The sequence below is a fragment of the Psammomys obesus genome, unplaced genomic scaffold (assembly GCF_907164565.1).
Source record: "Psammomys obesus unplaced genomic scaffold, mPsaObe1.curated_primary_1811, whole genome shotgun sequence".
Taxonomy (NCBI): domain Eukaryota; kingdom Metazoa; phylum Chordata; class Mammalia; order Rodentia; family Muridae; genus Psammomys; species Psammomys obesus.
This window is the reverse complement of record NW_026592510.1, coordinates 16,174,600-16,183,189: the sequence shown is the minus strand read 5'-3', so window position 1 is coordinate 16,183,189 and position 8,590 is coordinate 16,174,600. Positions and strand designations below refer to the sequence as shown.

General features: G+C 39.4%; 1 pseudogene; it reads left to right on the top strand.

The window, feature by feature from the left end:
- The first annotated feature begins 6,338 nt into the window (after window positions 1-6,338).
- On the top strand, window positions 6,339-8,127 carry LOC129681955 (N-acetyltransferase ESCO2-like; annotated as a pseudogene).
- Window positions 8,128-8,590: the final 463 nt, after the last annotated feature.

Genomic DNA, 8,590 nt, shown 5'->3' with positions numbered 1-8,590 from the left:
CCATAATTCAAAGACTTACTCTGGCAAATACATGTAGCATTAACATCCTACTGTTGTTCCAGCTGTGAACTGAGCTCTGCAACTCAATCCCTGAGAACTGCAAAATCCTAAGGACTTCCTTAACGTCCAAACTTGTTTGAGTGTTCAGTGTTCTGTGCAGACACATTCTGCTCCATAGAATTTTCAATACTTCATTCCTTGTTTCTTGACTGATGGATCCTGTAGATGAACTAAAATTGACCGCATGGACCTACCTGCTTTCAACTACTATTGGCATCCGTCCAAAAACTACCACTTATTCTAGTGGTAGTGTTTACTTATGTGCTTTCATATTGGGGCTGTCTTTGATAAGGTGATTGGAAATTTTATCTTGGTCAGCATATAGAAAAAGGCTATTGGAGGTCACCCTCACAAAAGACAGTGGAGAATTTTTATAAAATGTTTAAAGCAATAAACATACTTTCAAGTCTGATGTTTGGGTTTTAATTAAATATTTAGAAGAGTAAAGTAAATTTCTAACCATCTAAATATTTGGAATGGATTAACTTAAATACATGTTTGATTTTAGCCTTGTAATATTATAAAAATATTTAGAGCAATTATGATTTTTCATTTGTGTGAATATTAAATAAAAGCTTGAGAAAAAATAACATGTTTAAGAAATAAAGAATAAGTTAAAGCATGCTTCATGGAACTGAAGATTCCATCCACACCTATGAGTCCCTGTAAAAGGCCACACACAAAGAGGATGACATATTATTCTTTGGGATTACTAGGTGAACCTGCTGACTTCTCTGCATCTCCTTTAAGCAATGGTAAAGATAATTAAATACTCAAAACCAGCACTCTAGCTCACCTGAGACTTCAGCTATATCTGGCTTCTTAGCAGAGCCATGACAGATCAGCTTTGTGTTTTATATTTCTCCAAAGACAATTATGAGTCAGAAGAAGAAGGAAAATAGAACACTTGATTATCTAGGACCATTTTGAATGATAATCTTTTGTCTTTAAAACACCACTTACAAGTTCCTCTGAGGTCCTTGCAGCTTTTTGTACTCGAGCTCCAACGCAATAAATAGTCAATGAATGTTGTAAGGAATGCAGAAAGGGTGGCATTCTCTAAATACTGGAGGTGCTGGAAAAGAAGTAAAGCAGTAACCCAAAGGTGGAGGCTGGAGATTGTGTGTGTGTGTGTGTGTGTGGCTATTCCCATTTCCAATAGTGAAGCCAGGAAACCTAGCATGAGATTTGTTTGCTTAGAAACAGTATCTTACTTGGGGACCCACATGGGGACTGAGCTGCCTATGGGCTACATCTGAGCAGAAGGTCTAGGTCCTCTCCATGCATAGTCCTTGGCTGGTGCATCAGTCTCTGCACCCCTCCCCCCAGGCTCAGATTTGTTGGCTTTGTTGGTCTCCTTATAGCTCATCTGGTCCCCTCCAGGTCCTTCTAACCCACCCCCCCACCATCACCACTCTTCCATAAGACTCCCTGCACTCTGCCCAAAGTTTGGCTGGGAGTCTCAACAACTGCTTTGATCCCCTGCTAAGAGAGTCTTTCAGAGGACATCTATGGCAGGCTCCCATCCTGTTCTCTCTCTCCATCTGCTTCTGGAATCCATTCATGTCCTTCAGAATGAGCAGAGGTTATCTCTGACACAGACTTCCCCATTGTCAGGACACAGAGAAGGATGATCCAAGCAGTCCTGATGAGGCTTGATAGACTAGGGTCAGATAGTAGGGGAGTAGGGCTCCCCCTTTCTGTGGTGTATGGGAGACAGATAGGTGGGAAGAGGGAGGGTGGGTGGAACCAGGAGGAGGTGAGGGAGGGGGCTACAGTTGGAATATAAAGTGAATAAATTAATGTTGAGCTAACACCATCACCTACATTAATAGTTCTATATTCTTCCGCATTAAATGATAATGATTATTATTAGCTTAGCAAATCATTTTAAGGGCATGATTTTAAATATTGAAGCTGGAAATTTTTCACCCCACTATTTTCTTTCAGGTAATTGAATGTGATAACAAACTCTGGGATTCATTGATGACATTGCTCTGAACCTAGGTGGTTCCATCAGCAAACCATTTGAGATTTGGTTGGATAAGCACTGAGAAAGCCTCTATTCCACTCACATCAATCCATTAACAATGCAACATCAAGTTTAATAGTATATTTTTGGAGATACCACTGGAGTTGAGAGTTTAGGGGAAATCATTGCAATAATAATAATAAATTAATAATAATAATAATAATAATAATAATAATAATAATAATGTGACCACAAAAAATTCACCACTCTGATGCTTGGGCCTGTGAAAGGCACCTTGGGCTACACTGAGTCCTTTCACTGTCCATTTGTCTACTTGTTTTTACCGCACATAAAACTGTGATGGCCATGTTCAAAATTTGCATTTATGTTACTCACAAAAATACTAATCAGGATTAGAAGCATGTATCCCTACATTGAAACCAGGGTCCATTTTATTAGGTAGGCATCATTAATCTATTTTAAAGATAATTGAGAGTAAACTAGTAATGGTGTGATCATGGGAAGGTAAGCTTTTAAAGCAATGGAGACTGTTTAGAAAGACTTGTGGGAAAGTCACAGATTTCATCCAAGACTGTTTACAGCAAGAGTTGTTTTTGAAGACATGCCAGATAAAATACTCTATAGTTCAGGTGCAGCCAACAAGGGTCCTTGCAGAAAGCAGAAACAACAGGTAAACCAGCCAAGCAACAGCAGACATTAAACCGATATCAGTACAAGGCATTGGCGTGCTGGCAGGTGTGTTCAGAAAGTGAGATTCCTGGAAGTTCGAAATGAGTCAGAGAAAATACAGGCAGAAACTGAGAGGAGGCACCCACATACAGGAGAGCCCCTTGGTTCTTGCTTGCTTTGAGATCATTTTCTATTTAAAATTAGAATTTGAATTGCAAGCCTGTAAGATCTCAATAGCTTCAAAACTGGTGTTCTGCTGGCTTCCTTACTGCTGCCTACAATGCATATCATAAAATATAAATATATAAAAGAAAAACAATGAAAAGTAAAAATAAATAAACACAAAGGACTGATACTAGATTTTAGGGAACTTTTTGTTTGCTGATATTTGTTTCTGGGTAGGGGACAATTCTGAAAGAAACCAAGCCACACAGAATCTCTGCAGACAATAACCTGAAATGGCCGGGTAAGTGTTAAAATTCTCTAGCGTTAGCTCCGTGTAAGACTTTACAAGAAGTTTGAGCGCCACCTTGTGGTAGCATTTTGAGACCCAGGCTGAAGTCCCAGTTCTAGGCTGAAAATAAAGCTTGTGAGTCAGGAGGAAAATTATTTTTCAAAGAAGGAAAAAAAATCTTTGATGAACATGTACAAAAACCGACTGTTTGCTGGCAGAAAACCTATTATCAGGAATATCAGAATCTGCATTGTAGAGCATCTTCCCAGTAGACTATGAATATTTCCATATGTACTAATTAACATTTATGTACAATAGATGTGTTTATGTGTGTGCATATATACATATTATCTGTGAATCGTGTCACAATAAACATGGATGAACAGCATCTTTATTGTGTACTGATTTAGGTATAAATCTAGGAGTGGTTTACCTGGATCACATTTAGGTTTGTTTTTTGTTTGGTTTTGAGGATTTTCTGTTGTGTAGTCCCTTTCTCTCAATCTAAATATTCCCTTCCAGGGGGGAAAGAGAGGGTCATAAGGTCAAGGGGCTGAAAATGTTTCAAGATGCTCAAGGTTCCTGCCTAAAGTTGCCAAAGTAGCAATAACTGCTGAGAGAAAGGAGACTTTCCTGTGAGCTGCTGGCAAGCGATACAGGAAGCCCCAGGGATGCAGCTTCGAGGAGCCATCACCTGCTTGGGCCAGTCCCAGCATTCAGACAGGTCCCAGCAGAGAAGATAAGGAACGGGTGGAGGGAAGCAATGGATGAATCAGTCAGGGATCGTGCCTGGAAGGGTCTCTGCATCTCTGACTGACTAGCAACCAGAATGTTTCCTTATTTATACAGATTCTAAAGAGAGGCAAAGTTATGATTTATGTTTACAGAGAGAGTAGGTATTATCAGTCTCAAATCATTTTAGACTACAGAAGCATTTATGACATGACATTCTACTCTTCAGGAAAGTGAAACACTAAACAGATAGAAGAAAAGTCAATCTAGGTGAGTTCCCAAGTCTCAAACAATGCAGAGTGGTTGAGGTACAACTTGTGAATTAGCCTAGCCCAAAAGTTCGAAAGCTCTTCCAGGCTGCAGGCTAATTTGTTCTATTCATTTGTTTTCTCTTTTTTGTTTGTTTGTTTGTTTGTCTGTTTTAGTTAAAAGACCTCACTGTAACTTAATGTAAGCCAGTCTCCTTATGATTGGTAAATTCTTACATTTCTTTTATATTAATTTTATGTCATCTATTTATATTGTTAAATGTTGTTTTAGGCGAACTAACTTCATTGTTAGGTTTTTATTTTCTGGGGGCAATGTCCTGTAGACTACAGATAGGAGTAAGCCTGTAATCTGATGTTACCAGATCGATTGTTTCTGAGTTTGGTTAAGGGCAACTGTGCCAAGAGAACTCTGAGGCTATCCAACTTCTTTGTGCTTTTCACAATCTTCACGGCAAGGAAGACCCCTTAGTAGGGCCAAACAAGGTTGGTTACTCCTTTGAAAGCAGAAATAATTTTCTGGGAAAAAGTCATAGAGAATCATAATGTAAAAAGTTCCTTACAAATGTCATCACGTAGAGATCAGAAACCCAACGTGAAAGCACAATGGTTAAAACAGCATTCAGCTCAGCTTTGCTGGACTATGTCAAACAGCTGTTCTGGCTTCCTGACTTTAGCCATCTTCATAGCTATGCCATTCACCTGTGCTTAGGTGGGTTTTTAAGTGATTCAATTGCCTTTGGTGCAATTGAAAATCCTCATTTTGTGCTCTTATAAGCAGCTCCAATAAACTCGTTAGTTAACCAAGCTAGACTTGGGAGGAATTTAGTCTGCTGTCAGTTGCCCTATACAGACTGAATAGGCATTAAAATTCATATGACATTCTCCATAGTGATTTCCATAGTGGGTACAGCGATTTACTTTCCAACAACACAATGCAAGGATTGTTTCCTTTCTACTCACCTTATCTTTCCCTGCTTTTGTTTGAACATTTTGTAAAGCAGGATCTAATTTATCTAAAGCTAGCAAAACTAGTCTGTGGTAATTAAATCCATTTTTTAAGGAGGTTCGTAAGACATAGTCTTACACAACCAACATCACTCAAAGCAGTGAACTCTGATCATTCCTTTCACAGCAGCTATGTCTTATGTCTGATGGCCCCCACTCAAAGGAGCTTCCCCATTGCCTGTAATACACGTCCCCTCAGCACTCTGTCACACTGAACTAATTGTATCCTACTTTAGCCGTTATCAGTTGTGAATTTTTAAACAGTTTTGAATTGCTTAGTTTGTTTCTTTTTGTGGTGGCTAATTGTTCGTACCCTTCCTATAGAAAGAGATCTGCTATCTGATGCCGGGTTCCAAAGGCCAATCCAGAGTCTTGCATTCATTGCCTAGAAACCCTTCTATATCTATGATAGTGTTTGCTCACCTTACCCAGAGACCAGATGAGGATATGGATGTTGAAACATGTTCTCTCCACTGAGGTTAGAAAGGGTGAGTGAAATGTGTCTCTCTTTGCCATTGGCGAAGCAGAAGGCTCGGCAGGCAAAGATGCTTGCTGCCAAGCCTGAGCACACACATGGCAGAAAACAAGAATTGCCTCCTCATCAGCCTCAACATGTGCACCTGTGTATTAAACACATGCACACACACATACACACACACATACACACACACAAACACACAAGAAATAATAAACAAATGCACAATAATATGGAAAAAAGAGCTGATAATTACTCTGTTGAGCTGTGTTGTAGTAGTTGGGAAACCTGCCTCAGTGGTCAGCTCGGCCCTGAATGGGATGTTAAGTTTCCCTCCGTAACATCTCACTGGATTTAACCAAGATCACTTGGTGTCTGTACTGGTTGGTTTTGTTTCAACTTGACAAAAGTTGGAATCATCGAAGAGGAAAGAGCCTCCACAAAACCCAGCTGTGAGCCATTTCTCAATTACTGATCAATGGGGGGGGGGGGGCAGCCCATTGTGGGTGGTGCCATCCCTGAGCTGGTCATCCTGGATTATATAAGGAAGCAGGGAGGAGCACCGATCTCCTGTGAGGAGAGTTGTAGGCTTCCTGAGGTTCAGAGGGCTCTCTTTGCAGGTCCCTGGCCTGAGGGGAGGCCCGTCCACAGGCGACAGGGGAACATGGTATTTTAGTTAAGATGATGGCAGCTTTTACTCCAAGGAAGAGGAAATGCCGAGCTCTGAATGCTGATAATGGTGATAGCCTATTAACAGATATTTCATCGAGCAAAGTAAATTTAAGAATTACTGAGAATCTTTCCATCACCTAATAAAAAGCTTACTTGTCAAAGTAGTGATAAAAAGGAAGAAAAGTCTTGCTCCCACCAATGCCATTTCACTTCAAGTCCACTCCAAACAACTGAAAATAGTAGATTATCATTTGAACCACAGCTCACTATTTAAATCTGTGTCTACTGTATCTTTCTACGATAAAGATAGCACCACCTCAATCCACTCTAGAGGAAATTGGTAAGAGTATAGATTGTATTTGTCTAGCAACTAAAAATGGAAATAAATCTTTTCCCAGTGTGACAGAAAAAAAATCAGAGAAAACAGCTTCATACCAAGAAAAAAAAAAAAAAAACACAGAAGAGTTTAACTGCTAAATATCAACCAATTATCAACCATTATAAGCACATCACATCTACGTCAAGACACCCCAAAAATGCCAAGCCAAATCAAGTTAGCTGTAAGCCAGTTGTGGATAAAGGGAACAGCTGTTTTCCAAAATTCCTCCAGTCATAATCCAGAAAACAAAAAAAGTTACACTCCAGGGTGGAGCAGTATTTTTTGTTAGAAAAAGAAACTCTTTAAAAAAAAAAATCACCTCTGGATGATAAACTATTACCGATACTCTTGCAGAAAAATGAACCAGAGGTGACTTAAGCTGCTGCTCCTGAGGCAAAGCATGTGCCAAAGGGCCTTGCTAGTGGAAGAGAAATTGAATGTTGAGCTACTGGATACAAAAAGTAAAAATGAAAAGAAAGTAAGAATTCTTTAGGTTTCTTCAAAGGAATGTAAACTTGATAATCATAAGTTTCCTTCAGAGAATTCACTGGGTGAGAGCAAGATAATTTCTCCTGAGTCTGTCTATCCTGTCTCCAGTGTTTCTTCAGTAAATGCAAAATCTCTACCTGAAGAACAGCCTTCCGTGGGATCCACTGCATGTACTAACTTACTGAAACATACAAATGTGCAGAGAAATTTTAATCCAAGAAATACAGAGAGAGGAGGAAAAGACCAGCTCCTCGTTAATGCAGGTCAGACACATTTTTGGGACAACTATGTCTAAGTCTTGAGGCATGACCTATGCTGCTTCCAACCCTCAAGACGAAATGTGTCATCTCCAGCATCACCACAGATTTCTGGAGGGAATCAAACTGTGGGCTGGAAAAGAGAACAGGTAGTAGCAGAGTTTGGGGATGGGAAGATCGTGTTGGTCCTGCGACAGGATCCAATGTATGCCATCAAAAATTTAGAAGCTGTCCAAGAACTTGTGGATCTGGAAATGGGCTTCCAGCAGGTTGTTTCATGTGTGCAAACAAAACCAAAATTTTCCCTTTTGTTGATGAAAAGAGGATAGTTGGGTGTATAATTGCGGAACCCATCAAACAGACCCTTCATGTCCTGTTGGAACCAAGAGCCACTAAAGAATGTTCTAGAGCTTGGCCATATTCAGATGTACCAGAACCCGCAGTCTGTGGGATGAGCAGAATCTGGGTGTACAGACTGAAATGAAGAAAGTGCATTACAAGGTGGCTGGTTGGCACTGTCAGGAATTACTTCATGTTCAGCTGTTTTCTTGGCCCTAATGAAATTGCATTTTGTGACCCAACACCAGATGGCAAATTATTTGCAACCAAGTACTGCAACACCCCTAATTTCCTTGCATATAATTTTCATAGCTTAAGCCAATTGCAGACATAAAACTAGTTATGTGTGGAGAAGTTCGGCTAGATAAAAACCAATATCAGAAAGACTTGTACACATGTACATTACCACTTTTGTTTCTAATATATTTGAGATACATTTTTTGAAAATTATTCGGGATTCAAAGAAAAAAAAAGATCTTTGGATACACTCTGAATTCTTAATTCTGAAAAACTTCACAGCAAAGTGGCATCTGTAGAATGTGGGCTACACTATAAGGAACATATGAACACATATTTAGACTATGATTGTCTTATCCTCCATCAAGAGAGCCAAATCTAAACATGGGCAGTGAGACGATTCCTCAATTCTTCTGTATTGTTCTCACTTTAACAAGCATACTCTAGCAGCTAAGTTTGAAAATATTTAAGAAATATTTTGAATTTCTGATTTGTGCTAAGAAAACAAGAATTATATCTCATCATTTGCGTAAAGTAATCCTATAACTTAGTATTTTAAT